Source organism: Microcebus murinus, chromosome 13 (assembly GCF_040939455.1).
Source record: "Microcebus murinus isolate Inina chromosome 13, M.murinus_Inina_mat1.0, whole genome shotgun sequence".
NCBI lineage: Eukaryota > Metazoa > Chordata > Mammalia > Primates > Cheirogaleidae > Microcebus > Microcebus murinus.
In genome coordinates this window covers 72,471,431-72,488,964 of record NC_134116.1, presented here as the reverse complement: position 1 = coordinate 72,488,964, position 17,534 = coordinate 72,471,431, and the positions used below count along the sequence as shown (strand labels likewise).

The 17,534-nt window shown below is 36.8% G+C and overlaps 1 protein-coding gene across 6 annotated transcripts in view; it reads left to right on the top strand.

Moving 5' to 3' along the window:
- PDS5B (PDS5 cohesin associated factor B) overlaps window positions 1–17,534 on the top strand; it is a 160,071-nt gene that overhangs the window by 18,054 nt on the left and 124,483 nt on the right. For 5 of the 6 annotated variants that reach the window (XM_076009501.1, XM_076009503.1, XM_076009502.1 and 2 more), the window contains exon 2: window positions 8,015–8,073. The exons of the other annotated variant lie outside the window; for it this stretch is intronic. The gene's annotated coding sequence lies outside the window, so the exon portion shown is untranslated. The remainder of the gene's footprint in view (window positions 1–8,014; window positions 8,074–17,534) is intronic. 6 annotated transcript variants of the gene reach the window in all.

The following is a 17,534-nucleotide window of genomic DNA, read 5'->3' as shown; positions in this document are numbered from 1 at the left end:
CGAGCAATCCACTCGCCTCAGCCTCCCAGAGTGCTAGGATTACAGGCGTGAGCCACCGCACCTGGCCAAACCTTTGTGCTATTGATGTGTGATATTTTTGCTTCTATAATACAGTGCTGTTTTTGCTTTAAATAGTTGTCTTTTAAACAATTTAAGAGAAGAAAAAAGAGCCTTTTGTATATAACTACATATTTATTATTTCATGTTTTCTTTATTTCGTTGTGTGTTAGAGCTAGGTTTCATCTAATGTCCTTTCCCTTCAGCTTGAAGAACTTCCTTTAATGTTGCATAATGTACAGTTCTAGTGATAGTCTTAGCTTTCATTTATTTGAACATGTCTGCATTTTATTTTTCAAGGATATTTTTGCTGGATATAGAATTCTGAGTTGGCAGTCTTTTACTTTAATCACTTTAGTCATTTTATTCTTTTCTGGTCTCCAATTCTTTAGTGTACAACAATTTGAAGTGTTTTAATTTTTTTTGTGTTCTGTTTGGAGTATGCTGAGCTTATTTGATTTGTGAGATGATATTTTTCACAAAATTTGGAATGTTTTAGCCATTACTTAAAAAAATTTAAAAAATGCTTTTCCTGCCCCATTCTTTCATTTTCTTTCTTCTGAGATTCTCGTTACACATTACTCTGCTTAAAATTGTCCTATAGGTCTGTGAGTCTCTATTTTTTTCAGTCTTTTAGTTTTTCAGATTAAATAATTTCTACTTATCTGTCTTTAAGGTCATAGGCCCTTTTTAATATTGTTTCTAATGTGTGGTTAAGCCCATTTTCAAATAACATATCCTTTAGTTCTAGTATTTTGTTAAAAAACTTCCATTTATCTGCTAAGATTTCCCATTGTGACCATGTTTTTCTTTAAGTCTTGGAATATAATCTATATTCATAATAGCTGCTTTGAAGTCCTTGTTTGTTAATTCTCTTCTCTGGATTATTAAATGGTCTTTTCCTTTTGACTGTTTTTTCGCCTCCTTGACAATGGGTCACATTTTTCCTGCTTTATTTTATGAATAGAAAGTTTTATTTGTAGAGTGGATATTGTGGATGATACATCCTGTTTCTGAATTTTCATATCTTCTCTGATGAATATAGTTAAATTAGTGGCTGATCATCTTGAATTTGTGGAATGTTGGTTTTCTGTTTTAACAAGGGTCTGAGGTGTTTACTAAGCCCTTCTCATGTGGCCAAACTCTAAGCTCATGTTTCCTTTGCAGTGTGCAGCAGCTGAAATTGCTGCTTAGTTTTTTGAGCTTTTCAGTTATTTTCCTCTGGCCTCCTTGGAGTCTTCCCTGAGCATATGAAGTTCAGGAGTCAGTGAAGAATTTGGACCAAGTTTGTATTAGTTTTTTTGGCTTCCCCTGCCGTGGTTCTTCCCTTTCCTGAATTTCCCGTCTGACTTTCCAGCCCCTTTGTAGCCATGAACTCCAATCAAACTGAAGCTTTCTGTTTGAGTTTTAGCTACCCTATGCTGCTGCAAACTGAGAGTGCCTCCAAGAGGAAAAGCTGTATAAATTTGAATCCCCCACCAGTGTACTTCCTTTCTTCTATTTCAGTGGTCACATCTCCACTTTTCACCTGCTCTTTTCCAGAGTTTATAATTGTTATTTGTGGAAGGATTAGTTTAATGAGTTGGGTTAATGCTACTCCACAATGATCAGAATTGTTCATGAATCATTTTCATTCATTTTAAACCAGGTCTTAAACGTAGTTGCTGATTTAATATATACCTTGTTTTAGGGTTACATGTTTTTAGAACAAGATAGAAACTCACCACTGCTTCAGTTACATACATTTCAGTTACATACATTTGATCTGAATAGGTAATTATTTAGTGGAAATCCAGAAACTAAAGAATGTTTATACAGGCTAGTAAAAGGGACAACCATATTTCTATTGTTGTCTCTTTTTCTCTTTGTTAGGAGCAACCTAGTAGACAGCAGTGGGACACATGGTACCAGATGATATTGGAAGAAAATGTCATTTTTCAACTGTCTTTGACCTTCACTTTTCTTGGTATTTCTACTCCAAGGAAAAAATATTAAAGTGTAAATGTTTGTCTTAATTGCTTCTGTCTCAAAATAAGGCTGTTGAACATCTATCTTTAAGTTATTAGCTAGGACCAGCTGAGGTCCAGAGGACTCTTTAGGATTATTCTAAATTTATTTATGGCTTTGACTTTAGCTAAACAGATTTTTTTTAAAGGTATATTCAAGAGGGGACTGAATGAGTTGGTTTTAGAGATGGCACTTTGATCTGATAGATTTATTCTTTTGTGCTGCTGACAAAAGTCTAAGGGTAACATTAGTGTAATTTAAATGTATTAAGGTGTTGAATTTTATTAGTTCTCTTGAATTTGTACAGCATCTATTTTGTTTTAGTGTAACTGTAAGAACGTAGATTTTAAAATTTGAACTTACTCCTTTAGGAAGTAAATGCATTTGAAACTTAATGTTTTTCAGTTAAATCCTTAAGTTTTTTTGCTGATGGAAGGAAAGCAAGGGGCATGATAACCACAATATGTGATATTTGACCTTTTCTCTTTAGTTGAGGTGTTAAATGAAGCAGAGAAGAGACACGTGGACATATTCAGCCCTTTCTATAGTAGCCTAACCCTAAATTACATTTCATTTTTATCAATTAGGGTTTGATCAGAGAAGCAAAATTATCTTGAGTGTGTAAGGGATTTATTGTAGTGATTGATTTTTGCCAGTTATAGGATCTGATATATTCCCGAGTTTGGTGCTAGACTGGAAGTTGGTAGGACTGGCAGTCGGGAAGAGAAGATAGACTTGAAAATGGGGGCAAAGCATGGTTAAACTGAAATCTGCAAAGATGATTTGGAAGTCATGGAAGTGAGTTGACCCATAAGCCCAAACTTGAACCTGCACATAAATCTGTCCTAGGATTATTTGGAGAAGCTGAAGCAGATCTCATAGGAGCTAGAGGAACTGGGCCCATTTGCTACCTCATGCCCCATGCCAAATGATCCACAACAACCTGTGAGAACTGTGACAGTGCCTGAACTTATGTTGACTTTCTGAACACAAACATGGCTGATGTTTCACTTTTGTCTTCTAAATTTCATGGGAATTTCTTTTGAGGCCAGATCCAACCCACAGCCATGCAGGGAATGGAATTGGAGAAGAGTAGTTGGGGTCTAGCTAAGTTCATACAATATGAAGCCATCATAGTCCACACCTTGTCACTGTGGTATCTATACACACACCTATTTTAATCATATTTAACTTGCAAATAAAGACAGTTGCAAAATTATACTTTTGCTGTACATAATGTCTTTGTTCAAATAATGCATAAATCCTTTCCTTAAAAGAGGATACAGCTGCCAGGTGTGATGGCTCACTCCTGTAATCCTAGCACTCTGGGAGGCTGAGGCAGGTGGATCGCTCAAGGTCAGGAGTTCAAAACCAGCCTGAGCAAGAGCGAGACCCCGTCTCTACTAAAATAGAAAGAAATTAATTGGCCAACTAAAAATATATAGAAAAAAATTAGCCGGGCATGGTAGCGCATGCCTGTAGTCTCAGCTACTCAGGAGGCTGAGGCAGGAGGATCACCTGAGCCCAGGAATTTGAGATTGCTGTGAGCTAGGCTGATGCCATGGCATTCTAGCTCAGGCAACAGAGCAAGACTCTGTCTCAAAAAAAAAAAAAAAAAAAATAAAGAGGATACAACGTCCCTATATCCATTTTTTGATTAGTTTTTCATTTGCCTAAGTCATATTTTATACTTAATATCTTATAATTTAAATACTGAGATATGAGGTTAGCTACTATTAGATGGTTGTAGGAAGGGAGGTAAAAAAAGTAAATTGGTTAGCATACACAATTTTTTTATATCAAAACAAGGAAAAATACTCATTAGAGTTTTTATTTCTGTAGCTAGTTACGTTGTTATTGTTGTTATCTATAATTATCTTCTACTGACATTCCACATTTTCTCTGACTTTGGCAAGCAATTCAGCTGGTTGTGATTTCTTGCCTGGTGGGGCGATCCAAACTTTCATTCTGGACCATTAGTAGTACTGCCTGGATTGTTTCCACTGACTTTAATCATAGTTCATGGAAATAGTAAATGGTATCCCAGAGGAACTCCTGCATTGCAAACATACTTTTATTTAGCCCCCATGTGTGGTAGCAACCTAGTTTTCCCCTTGGTAGTAAGATCTGTTACCCCAGTCAGTTCTGCAACCTCCTTCCATGTCAGCTGATTCCTTGGCATGAAGTGGCTGGTGGCAGTCTCACCTTACAGTTTAATGGAGCCATTGCTGCATCCCTTGATGGAAATAATGCTCCCTTAGGAACTAAGATCTCTAGATTAGCAGTGCCTAAAATTGTGGAGACAGGAAACAGAAAGAAAGAAAAAGATTTTGAAAGAAATAAAAACAAATTTCTATGCTGATGGGAATAATCTAGTAGAGGAAAAAATTGATGAAGGCAGGAGGGAGATGATAGAATTGCTAGAACAATATCCTTGAGTAGCAAAAGGTTGACTTTAGTACAAGGGTTGGCTTTATTTAGGAGCACTGAGAATTTCTTCTAACAGAAGGAGATGGCAGAGTTAGATGGGCATAGATGCATGTAGGCTGGTAGATGATGCAGTGTGTTATACATTAGTGAATTAAGTCATCAATTAAGAGTGAGAATGATTTAATAAAAATCAGTATAGGTACATTTTGCAATACTTGGGAATTAATAAGGGTACACAATACACAGATACTTACTTAACATTGAAAGCAGTATAAATATATCCAGGAAAGTGCATTATAAATTAATGGACAAATGGCTAGTAGTGATTGAGTTCTAATTCTTGGTCTGATAAACATTTTGGATTTTTTTTTTGTTTGGTTGCCTAAAGGAGGAAACAATTATATATACTATCTTGGGCTTTTTCAAATCAGTTTTTTTTTTTCCTGTGATAGAGTCTCACTCTTTTGCCCTGTTCAGAGTGCAGTGGTGTCATCATAGCTCACTGCAACCACAAACTCCTGGGCTAAAGCAATCCTTTTTCCTCAGCCTTCCAAGTGGCTGAGACTACAGGCATGTGCCACCACGCCTGGCTAATTTTTCTATTTTTGTAGAGATGGGGATCTTGCTCTCGCTCCCACTGGTCTTGAACTCCTGAGCTCAAGTGATCTTCCTACCTCAGACTCCCAGAGTGCTAGGATTACAGGTGTGAGCCACCGTGTACTGGCCACAAATCAATTTTAAATAATGTCAAATAGGATCGTTTTTCAGAAAGGAAAATACTATAGTAGCACTGAATGTCAGGTCTACTCTGAAACTGGAAATTATATAAAGTAGTGATGAGGAGAGTGAGCATGGAATCAGACTGCCTATCTTTAAATTTCAGCTCTTCCATTATCCATGTGTTCCAATTAGCTATTGCTCTGCAACAACTGCCAGTGGTTTAAAACAATGGGTATGTATTATTGCTCATGAATTTGTGGATCACATAGGTGGATCTGATCTTCTGGGCTAGATTTGCCTAATTTCAGGTGGGCTGATTTAATGTAGTATTGCTCATGTATCTGTGGGCACCTAGTAGCTTGGTTGGAGGCTGGCTGCTCTAAGGATAGCGTCTCACATTTCTGGTGATTGGCTGGTTCTCTGCTGGAAGATGAAGGGTTACAGAGGCACATATATCTCATCATTCATCTGACTGCCCTGGGCTTGTTCATGTGGTGGTAAGATTCCAAGAGAGGGAGTGGGGATGTGTATGATCTTTTGAGGTCTTTGCGTAGAACTGGCACAGTGTCACTTCCTGTTGGCCAGGGCAAGTCTTGAGGCCAGGCAAAATTCAAGATGTGGGGAAATCAGTTCTGCATCTTGAAGGGAGGAGCTGCATTGTCACATTGCAAGGGATATGGATACAAGGAGGGGTAGAGAGTTGGGGTCATTTTTATAATAATTTTACCACACAATATGATTTTGCACAAGTCTCCATCTCTCTGAATCTGTTTCCTAACCTGTAAAAATGGTTAGGACAGTAATGATATTTTCTGAAAGATCATATTGAGGATTAGATAAAATAACCTAAGTATTTGTGGTGGTGTTTTGATGTATTCCAGTAAGTGCTCAATAAATGTTAGGTATGATTATTGCTTAGTAATAATAATAATTACTTAGGTGTTTTATATTCATGACTAAAACTTCATAATAATTCTGTAATATTTTCAGTATCTCTTTCTTATAGTTTAGAAGACAGAGGAGTCGCTTAAGTTACCAGTGTACCAATGTTGGTGGTAGACCCAACATTTGAACTGAGTTTTTCTTCCTCTCTTCTCCTCTCTCCTCCCTCCTCTCTCCTCTCCTCTCTCCTCTCTCCTGCCTCCCCTTCCTCCTCCCTCCACCCTACGCTCTCCTCCTCTCTCTTCTTCCTTTCCTTTTTCCTTTCCTTCCAATTCTTTCCTTTGAGAGCCAGTATAGTGGCTAAAAATGTGGACTCTGGAACTTTACTGACTATGTTTGAGTCCTGGCCCCCTTACCAGATATTCAGCCTTGGGCATATTATTTAACTTCTTTGTGCTTAACTCTCTAGGAAAGATTGCTTACCTCACAAAGTTGGTGGTGAGGATAAGATGAATTACATATTAAGTATTTGGGAACTATGTGCACAGGCTTGGTGCTCAGTATGTTGTTGTTGTTCTTCCTCTTATTATTACACCATGCTGCCTTTAATCCAAACCTTTTAAAATCTTTCTTATTGAAAGTTTAAATGAAGCTGAAATTATCACTCTTTCCTTTTTAGAGCCATGCAGTTTTTTCATTAAGTAGTATTAACTTTTATTGTGAAATTCCCTAATATAATAATTATGGATTTTACCAATGTGAATTGATTACATAGGGGGCATTTTGATTTGGAAGAAAACTATCCCACAGTAGTTTGTTTTTTTGTTGTTTTTCTATCTCTTTTCTAAGCTTTTCATACATAATATCATTCATTTCTGTGTCTTCCATTCTATGTGGGTTACTCTAAAATCAGTATCTGAGGTTTGACCTCACTGCTGATTTTTTTTGATTGATTTTTTTTTCTTCTCTCTTCAATTAGTCATTAAATTTATTTTTTCTATTATCTCATTCTCTTCTCTTTATGCTTGTTGCTTCTTGTTTAGTCCAGGTCCCTTCCCTTAGTCCAGATCCTTATCATTTTTTTCTTAAGTTAGTTGAGTAGCCCCCTAACTGGTTTCTCAATTGCAGTCTTACCTTCTTCTACTCCATCTTCTAGGAACTGTCAAAACAATTTCTGTAAAGGACATTTGATTATTTGATTCCTTTGGTTAAAACTTTTAACTTCCCATTACCTGCAAAAAACCAAATAAATAAATTTGAGCATTCAAGATTCTTGATACATCTGTCTCTGCTTTTCTCTCCAGCAGAATCTTTAGTTAATTCTCAACAGAATTTCTGTGTTCTAGCTATATGAAACTTTGAAGACTGTCATTCTCTCACACTTGCATGTACTTTTAATTTCATCTGAAATCTTCTGCCTAGGTTTGTCTGCCGAGGTTTGTTTGGCAGACTATCAGACTGCATCTTTTTAAAGGGAGTTTTCCTTACTGCAATGCACACATGTTCAGATTCCTGGAATCTTTCCTTGCTCAGGTATATGCTGTTATAGCATGCATCACATTGCAAGTCACTAATTTTAAGGTGTACAGTTCAGTGGTTTAGTATATTCACAGAGTTGTTCATTCATCACTGCAATCAATTTTAGAACATTTCCTTACCCTAGAAAGAAACCCTACACCTCTTAACTAACCCTTCATGCTGTGGTCTGAATGGTCCCCCAAAGGTCATGTGTTGGCAATTTGATCCCCAATACATCAGTGTTGGGAATCGGAGCCTAATGGGAGGTGATTAGGCCATAAGGGTGGAGTGAATGGATTAATGCCGTTATTGAGGGAGTGGGTTTGTTATAAAAGGAGGATTCAGTCCCCTTTTCTTTTTCTCTTCCACATGTGATGCCTTCCGCCATGTTATGATGCAGCAAGAAGGCCCTCACCACATGCTGGCCCCTCGATCTTGGACTTTCCAGCCTCCATAATCGTGAGCCAAATGCATTTTTGTTTGTTATAGATTACCCAATCTGTGGTATTCTGTTATAGTAACATAAAACAGACTAAGACACTTCTTTACACTCCCACCCTAGACAACCACTAATCTGTTTTATGTCTATAGATTTGTCTATTCCGATCATTTCATATTAATGGAATGATATCATATTTGGACCTTTGTAACTAGTGTCTTTCATTTAGCATAGTTTTCCAAAGTTCACCCATATTGTATATATATCAGTACTTTCTTTTTATTACAAAATGATAATTGTATGGATATACTACATTTTGCTTATCCATTCATCAGTTGATGGGCATTTGGGTTATTTACACTTTTTAGTTATTAAGAATATCATGTTGTGAACATTTGTGTACAAGTTTATGTGTGCACATATGTTTTTCTTTCTCTTGAGTATATACCTAGGAGTGGAATTGTTGGATCATATGGTAAATCTATCCTTTTTTTTTTTTTTTTGGAGACAGAGTCTCGCTTTGTTGTCCAGGCTAGAGTGAGTGCCGTGGCGTCAGCCTAGCTCACAGCAACCTCAAACTCCTGGGCTCAAGCGATCCTACTGCCTCAGCCTACTGAGTAGCTGGGACTATAGGCATGTGCCACCATGCCCGGCTAATTGTATATATATATATATATCAGTTGGCCAATTAATTTCTTTCTATTTATAGTAGAGACGGGGTCTCGCTCTTGCTCAGGCTGGTTTTGAACTCCTGACCTCGAGCAATCCACCTGCCTCGGCCTCCCAGAGAGCTAGGATTATAGGCGTGAGCCACTGCGCCCGGCCTGGTAAATCTATCTTTAACCTTTTGAGAAAATGTTTTCCAAAGCCACTGTACCATTTTATATTCCCTCCAGCATCATATAAATGTTTCTGTTTCTCCAAATCCTTGCCCACACTTGTTATTGTTTGTCTTTTTTTTTTTTTTGAGACAGTCTCACTTCTCTTGCCAAGCTAGAGTGCCGTGGCATCAGCCTAGCTCACAGTAACCTCAAACTCCTAGGTTCAGGTGATCCTCCTGCCTTGGCCTCCCGAGTAGCTGGGACTACAGGCACGCGCCTCAATGCCCAGCTAATTTTTTTCTATATATTTTTTAGTTGGCCAATTAATTTGTTTCTATTTATAGTAGAGACAGGGTCTTGCTCTTGCTCAGGCTGGTTTTGAACTCCTGACCTTTAGCAGTCCGCCTGCCTCGGCCTGCCTCGGCCTCCCAGAGTGCTAGGATTATAGGCATGAGCCACCACGCCAGGCCTGTTTGTCTTTTTGATTATAGCTATCCTAGGGGATGTGAACTGGTATCTCATTGTTGTTTTGATTTGCATTTCTGATGGTGGTTAATGATGCTGAGCATCTTTTCATGTGTGTATTGGCTATTTGTATGTCTTTGTAAAACTGTATTCAGATCTGTTGCCTACTTTTTAAATTGGGTTGTCTTTTTATTATTGAGTTGTAATAGTTTTTTAATATATTCTAGGTACAAGTCCTTTATCATATATATGATTAACATGAATGCTCTTCCGTTCTGTGGATTGTTTTTTCACTTTCTTTATGGTATCCTTTGAAGCATGAAAGCTTAAAATTTAATCATATCTAGTTTATCTATTTTTGTTGTTATTTATGCTTTTGGTTTCATATCTAAGAAAGCACTTCCTAATCCAAGGCATATTGTTTCTGGCGTTAGAGGAAATACTTGATGTGTTTCACCTTTAAAAATGATATTTGTTGTTCGATTTTGGTAGATAACGTTTGCCAGATAAACATTTTTATTTCTTGTGTTTTTATCCAATGGGTGCTATTTTCTGCGTCTATGTAGACAGCTTTCTTCCTTGTCTCTGTTGGTGTGGTGAATGATATTGATAATTTTTTTGATAATAAACCAACCTTGCATTAATAGAAATAAACTCAGCGTGGCCTGATATAGCTACACCAGCCACATGTGGTCATTTAAATTAATTAAAATGAAGCTAAATTAAAAATCCAGTTCCTCAGTCACACCAGCCACATTTCAATTGCTAATTGGGGTTATGGTTATAGTATTGGAAAGCACAAATTATAGATCATTTGTATTGTCATGTAAAGCTCTATTGGACAGTGTTTCGGTTTTCTGGAATAGTTAGTATAAGATGGAGCCATTCTGCTCTTCAGAGTTTTGGAACAGTTCATCAAGCTCAATGTGTCTTTGTAGGAAGATTTGTTGTTGATTTCTTCTTAAGTTTTTGTTACTTATATTTTTATAGGAAATTATATAATCTAAGATAGCTAATTTATTGGCATAAATCAGGAATCAGCAAACTATGGCCTGTAGGCTACCTGCCTCTCTTTGTAAATAAAATTTTGAATAAAATTTGAAATATAGCCATACCTATTCATATTGTCTGGTTGCTTTAAGTGCTCTAAATGGAGAGATGAGCAGTTAAGATAGAAGGTATGAGCCCCAAGGGAAAAACATTGACTATCTGGTTCTTTAAGAAAAAGTTTGTCAATCCCTGGTTTAAAGTATTCTTTATCATTTTTTTTAACATTCCTATTACTCTCTGTAGTTATATTCCCCTTTTTATTCCTAATGTTAATATTTTTTCTATTCTTGATCAGTCTCATTAGAGATTTGCCAGTTTTTGGCTGTGTAGGTGTATTCTTCTATTTAATTGACTAATTTCTGCTTTTTTAAAAATCTTTCACTAATCGTTTTTTTTTCTTCATATGAATTTTTTTTTTTTAATTTCAGGATATTATGGGGGTACAAACATTTTGGTTACATGCCATGACTTTGCCTCACCCAAGCCAGAATTGGAGGCATGCCCTTTCTGCCATACATTGCTCACCATGTCCATTAGTTGTTTCACTAACCTTTGAGTTCATTCTTGGTTTATTCTTATTTTCTTTTCCTAGCTTAAGTTTGATGCTTAGCTTCCTTATTGTAAGTTGCCTTCTTTTCAGTATTAACATTTAAGGCTCTAAATTTTCCTTGTACCACTTTCCTTAATACCTACAAGTTTTATATGTATTATTTTCTGTATCACTCACTTATAACTATGTTATTTGTGTGCTTTACTTTTCCTAACATATGGAAAAGTCTGTCTTTTTGTTTTTTTACTAGTCACATTTTAGTTAGGAATAGGTGAGATTTGGATTGTTTTGAATTTGTTGAGACATGTATTATATACCAAATTGTCATCAGATTTTGTACATGTTATATGTGTGCTTGAGAAAATTGTGTAAGGGTGCAGAATTCTATAAATGACCAACAAAGCAAACTTGTTAATTATCTTATTTAAGTTTTGTATGTTTTTACTAGTTTTTCTAGCATATAATCTATCAGTAGTGGAAAGATGTGTTAAAACTCTTGTACTGTGTTGGTGTGTATATTGGTTTATCCCTCTGGGTTTATTAATTTTTGCTGTATTTTCATGTTATTTAATAGTTTATATAAACTTTAAATTACTTTCATGGTGATATGAATCTTTTAATCATAATGTGATGGCTTTTCTATGTCTTATAATCCTTTGTGCTTTAAAATTTGGTCTGATAAGAATGTGGGGTACTCACCTTTGTTTTTTTAGTTTCTGTTTTCAGTTTGCCCTACCTCTCTCTTTACTTTACTTGATTTTTCTTTCTGAAAATTATTTTTATTTTTCCATGATCTATTCCTTTTTTTTTTCTGTTAGGGAAATTACAGTTTGTTTCTTCCTTTTTAAGAAATTGTTACTCTCTTGAAATTTTACCTTGCATACTTAATCTTAATTTCTTAGCCCTTTTCAAAGTTGACACAAATCTGATCTAACACAAATCTGACACAACTCTACTAATCTGATCAACACTCCATCCCAACTTCCTTGTTGATGTTGCCCAGCATTTTAATTCTTTCTTTCATCCCCCAAATTAGACTTTTTATTGCATATTTATATTTTGCTTCCATGCTTCCATTTTGCTTAATTTTCTGTCATTAAATTTCAAAGTTTTCTATCCTCCAGTATCTCTTAATTCCCTTTTAAATCTCTCATTTGTTTGCCTCTTGGCCCTACGTTTTAGATAGTTTTTCAAATTACTAATTTTTATGACTTTCTAGCCATGTTTAATCTGTTTAACATGTCCATTGACATCTTGAAATCATTACTTTTCATTAAAGTATATTTACTTTTTCTCCAGTCTCTTCAGTTATTTTCAGCAGCCTCTTATTGCTTGCTGATTTTGTAATTTTATTTTAAAAAATTACTTGAAACATTTCATCCATATTTTATATTTTGGTATTGAAATTTCAGTATCTGAATTTAATGGGGCATGACTCTTAGTGATAGGTTTCTTTATGTGTATGGTTATCCTTAGGTAGGATTCATATTTTGTTGAGTTTAAAATGTGGAAAATTTGGGAGCCTAAATTGAGGATTTTTTAATGCCACAGATGATTTGTATTTACATCTGCTAAGAATTTTTGTTTTGTTTTTTTGAGACAGAGTCTTGCTCTTTCAACCTGGGTAGAATGCAGTGTTGTCATCGCAGCTCACTGCAACCTCAAACTCCCAGGCTCAAGTGATCCTTTTGCCTCAGACTCCTGAGTAGCAGGGCACTGGTCAGGATACCTGGCTAATTTTTTTCTGTTTTTAGTAGAGATGGCGTCTTGCTCTTAGGGCTCAGGCTGGTCTCTAACTCCTGATCTCAAGCAATCTTCCCACCTCAGCCTCCCAGAGTGCTAGGATTAAGGGCCCAGCAGCATCTGCTAAGAATTAGGATTTTGTTAACTGCCTAAAAACCTTTAGGGTCCAGGCTTGATTGGCACAATGGGTATTTGCCCTTTTGCATCTCCAAGTGTATACTCCTTGTTCAGGTTTCAGTTCCCTGTTTTTCTGGGGATGGGGAGAGATGGTGAGTGTGGAAGTGAAGGTGGGATAGATTTTCCTTACTTTCTTTGAGCTCAGCAATATGGTAACAGTTTTCTCCTTGATCTGTTGGATCCTTCATGATACATAGTCTTTTGCTGGAAATGGATGTTTAAAGCTGTATTTATTGTGCTCATCACTGCTTCTGTTGATACTTAGTTACTTTCTCACTCCACCCCACCTGACCCCACCCCACTTCTGTTCCAGTTTGGACTTTCATGCTTTCAAGTCCCAAGAAGTCTCTTGTTTTATACTATTGCAGCTTTTCATAGACATATTATGTATACAAATCTCAACACATGTCATTGAGAAGACTAATTAAAAATTAAAAAATTTCTTTTGTGTCTTTCTGTATTAACTTTTTATTCTATTTGGCCTGTTTGTTCTGATTCTCAGTATGTGCACCTCTTCTGAATGTGTTTGTTGATTTATCCTTATGTAGTTTTGTGTAGAAGTGGAATTTTAAATTAGTCATTTTTGGTAGTGATTACAGGCTTCTTTACCAATTGTACAGGTTAGGATCTACATAGGCTCTCTCAGGGAATGGGCAGCTCTAGTTCTCCCTCTCTGTGTGGGTTATCCCTGGTATGGTAAATGAGCTGAGATAGGCTTTAAAAGTAGGATTATTTTTAGGGCATGTGAGCTGGGAACATACCAGCAAGGCTTGTGTGTTTCGTGAACAGGACAGATGGCTGGGAGAGCATTTGGGTCACAACTCCAACTTTATCTTGCAGTCTATGCCAAGTCAAGAAAACTCAGGTGCAAACTCTTTACCTATCTTAATTCTGTTTTGGTTTCGGGTGGACTTTTAAAATCCTATTTTTGCTGTGTTCTCTGAGCTGAGGTGGTTAACAGAAATTAGGAAAGAGTTGCTGTAGAGGTAGAGTATGCTATTGGAAGATTCTGTTTGTTAATTACGGTATCCCCATGCTAGGGAATTGTCCTCTTGTCTTCACTTTGGTTCTTCTGGCTCTTGTCCTGCCCAGCCTGGTGGATGTTTCTCTGTGGGGGGTGGTTTACTGACTCCTGGAAGTCTTGGTATTCTTGTGTTGTCTTTGAACATTGTCAGTGATCTCATTTCTAACACTGCTATTATTTTTTTCTTAGTTTTATATTTATTTGGCCATTTTAATGGGCTTGGGGAAGAATAGAGATATGTGTTGTGATGTAGTTCATAATAAAACCAGAAGTTCTATTGGAATGAGTTATAAAACAAACTATCATTTTCATCTGAGGTTGATTCTCTTGTTTTCAGGTTGAAAAGTTCTTAATTAGAGATAAGGTCTTGGTGATTTTATTTTTTATAGCTAACTATAGTGCAGATTCACTTCTTCCCCACTTTGTCTCTCCATCCCACCTGCCCCACCTTTTGTTGTTTTTGATATGCATGATGAGGTGAAAATCTTACAGTTTGTGTGTTTTATTATTTCGAAATAAGAAATTTGTTCTCTCCTCCTCTTCTCCCCACTGCTTTTATTTTTTTACTTTATTTCTGTTATTCTGAGAGGGCATTGAGATAAGTTCTTAGGCCACAGTTTTTTTTTTTTTTTTTTGAGACAGAGTCTCGCTTTGTTGCCCAGGCTAGAGTGAGTGCCGTGGCGTCAGCCTAGCTCACAGCAACCTCAAACTCCTGGGCTTGAGTGATCCTTCTGCCTCAGCCTCCCGGGTAGCTGGGACTACAGGCATGCGCCACCATGCCCGGCTAATTTTTTTTTTTTATATATATATCAGTTGGCCAATTAATTTCTTTCTATTTATAGTAGAGACGGGGTCTCGCTCTTGCTCAGGCTGGTTTTGAACTCCTGACCTTGAGCAATCCGCCCGCCTCGGCCTCCCAAGAGCTAGGATTACAGGCGTGAGCCACAGCGCCCGGCCTAGGCCACAGTTTTGTACGTTGGGTTTCAGTTAGAGTAGAAAAACTCAGAATGAATTACACACAAGAAGGATATCATTTTATGAGACTTCCCCCCCAGTGTATATTTATGTACTTGTGTTAAGTAAAAAAATTAAAAGTTTGAAAGTCATCGTCTTAGCTTTAGGCAATGAGTTGTAACCCAGACCAGTATTCAAGTAACATCTTCTATTAATATAAAGCTGAGCTACTGTAATTGAAGGTCTGGGGCACTTTCCCTTTAGCATCTCTGAGCTGTATGGTTTTTTATTTTTATTTTTTTTATTTTAAGATATTATGAGGGTACAAACATTTTGGTTACATTTTATGTCTTTGCCTCACTCAAGCGAAGATTAGAGGCATCCCTTCCCCTCTACAATGCTCACTGCGTCCATTAAATGTGAGTTTACCCCCACAAACCTAATCCTTGGAGAATATTACTACCATGTGAGTACCATAGTGTTGATCAATTAGTGCCAATTTGATGGCGAGTACATGTAGAGCCCATTCTTCTGATCTGAGCTGTATGTTGAAATGCTAGAAGTCCTAGTGAATTCAGCTATAGGTATGGAGAAGTGAGGCCAGACTGTGGTCCTAGGCTTCCTCAGCTACAGATACCTTTACTTTTTAAAATATATTTTGTAACTTAGAATTTGGTGAGAAATTTTGTTTGAAAAGAGGAGTCAGCTGCTAAAGAGTTTGAAAAACCATTGTTAGATAACCAAGGCTTTAAGGCTAAGTTAGCCCTTGTCTTTAAATAAACCAACATAATACGGGCAGCATTTGGTTTTTGTTTTTTTTTTTAATTGTAGTCTTTAGTTTTACCTCCTGCTTTTCTAGAACAAAATGTGATGATGAGCATCCTGTCACCATCCTACTCATTTTTGGCATGTTTTCAGTCTTTGCAGTTTTTAACTTTCTTTGCCCTGTCTCTAGTGAAGAAAGAGTAAAGGTGTTGTGCAACAATGCAGCTTAATAAACGTCTATGAGAATCTCTTAATAAATGTAGTGAGAGGTTCCCAAATGCTCTGTATTCACAGTGCTCTTAGTGTCTCATCATTTTTTCACAGAGCCAAAAAGTAATACCTAACAGTTCCATTTTAGTTAGGTACGAATAGCTTAATAAATATTTGTGGCCTGAGAATTATATATACATTAAAATAAAAATATTTCCTTTTTATGCTTAAATAATGACAGTTACTTACTAATGGGATGTGTGTGCCTTTTAGGCATGTGTATTTCTCAAGTGTTGGAAACAGATTGGACACTGCCTCCCTCATTTCCTGTTTCACATTGATTTCCATGTAATACTTTGTTTTTGTCACAATTGTCCTAAATCCCAGTTTCTGGAAGATAAGTTTCCTTCAAAAGGAATGTAGAGTAACAATCTCATGTTAAAATAGAACTACCTTGAGCTAGTAGTTTACCTGGTATCTGCCAGATCTCCAGAATGGCTAAGTTTTTCTTGAGAATTATAAATATTCCCCAATGCCTGAGAATTTGCCGTGGTGTCTGGGAGTTCCGAGATGTCTTGGTGCAGTTTGGAAACCACAGGTATAGTGCTTTATATGTTCTATGCGGTGATTACCAAGCAGATACTATCTACATTTTATAGAAGAGAAAGTGCCTCATGCCTGTAAATCCCAGCTACTTGGGAGGCTGAGGTGGGAGAATTGCTTGAGGCCAGAGTTTGAGACCATCCTTGGCAAAATAATGAGACACCATCTCTTAACAAAAAAAAAATAGAAGAGAAAATGGAGCCAAACTTGTAGAATAAGCTATGGGTATTTGTATAAAGTTGTTCTGCTGAGTTATTTGCATATTAAAAGGTAGTCTATTTTATTTTTTAATAAATAGTTTTATCTTTTTATTTATTTATTTCTTATTTTTTGATATGAAGGGGTAGGGGTTTGTGAGGAGGGGTGCTCAGTTGGCATGTTTGTTTTTGTTGAGACAGAGTCTCACTCGCAGCCCTGGTACAGTCCATTGTCACTGCAACTTGTGACTCCTGAGCTCTAAGCCTTCTGCCTCAGCCTCCCAGGTAGCTGGGACTATAGGCGTGCAGCTAGGTTTTGTTCTTGTGTTTTTGGAAGAGATGGTGTCTCACTCTTGTTCAGGCTAGTCTCGAACTACTAAACTCAAGCAAGCAATCCTCTTGCCTCGGCCTCCCAGAGTGCTAGGATTATAGACATGAGCTACTGTGCCTGGCCATCTCTAGATGATCTAACAGTTTTATTTCTCTTCAGTTTGCTGTGATTTTTGCAGTATTCTGATTCTTAATTTTTAATTCAGGGTCCCTTAAAGAGCTTGAAGTAGAAACCAGAAAACTTGGCCTCTTGTCCTGGCTCTGCCATTTGCTACATTGTGACTGTATACAAGTTTGTAAACTCTATGAACTTCATTTTCTTTATCTGTAAAATAGAGATAATTGCTGCTTTTATCTTATAGAATTGTGAAGGAAAATATATGCATGAAAGAGCTTTGAAAACCATGATCTATTTGTCATTTATTTTCGTTACTTACAGCCGTTGTGCTTATATAGCTAAGGTATTATAAATGTTTACAGGGATAGTGAGCAGAATTGGCAATATATTGTACTGTTAAGTTATTGTTACCCAACTTGGTACATAAAAATCCTCATGGAGTTTTTCCAAATGAACGTGTTTGGGTCTGATTAT